A 436-nucleotide genomic window follows, 5' to 3' on the forward strand; every position below is an offset into this window, starting at 1 on the left:
CAAGTAGTTTCTCCGTAGCTGGTCTACGACGTGAGGCCAGCGCTGTCCATGGTAACGGCTGTAGTGTAACAACGCTTGCTTCCATTTTCTCATAACCCCGTCGTGACGGGTATTAGCCCTTTTTGGTGGATGAGGAAGCTGAGGCTGCCTTGGGTCATGGCCAGGAAGGCCTTGGGACACCAGGTCTGCTCTCCAGCCCCCACGCTGTCCCGAGGCTTGTCAGGCCCCGAGGGCCGAGGGCCGGGGCCCCATCAGCTGGAGGCGCTTCGGGGGACTCGCGGGGTCCTGGCTCCTCCTCCCCCCGCCCCAGCGCGCTGGAAGCCCCGCCCCCAGGGGCCTGACGAACCGCCGTTTCCGAGATGTCCAATGAGACTTAGCCGGGGGCGGGACGGGATCCGCTGAGGGCCAATCTGATTGGGCCGGGGCGGGGCTGCAG

The sequence above is a fragment of the Pteropus vampyrus genome, unplaced genomic scaffold (genome assembly GCF_000151845.1).
Source record: "Pteropus vampyrus isolate Shadow unplaced genomic scaffold, Pvam_2.0 Scaffold144, whole genome shotgun sequence".
NCBI lineage: Eukaryota > Metazoa > Chordata > Mammalia > Chiroptera > Pteropodidae > Pteropus > Pteropus vampyrus.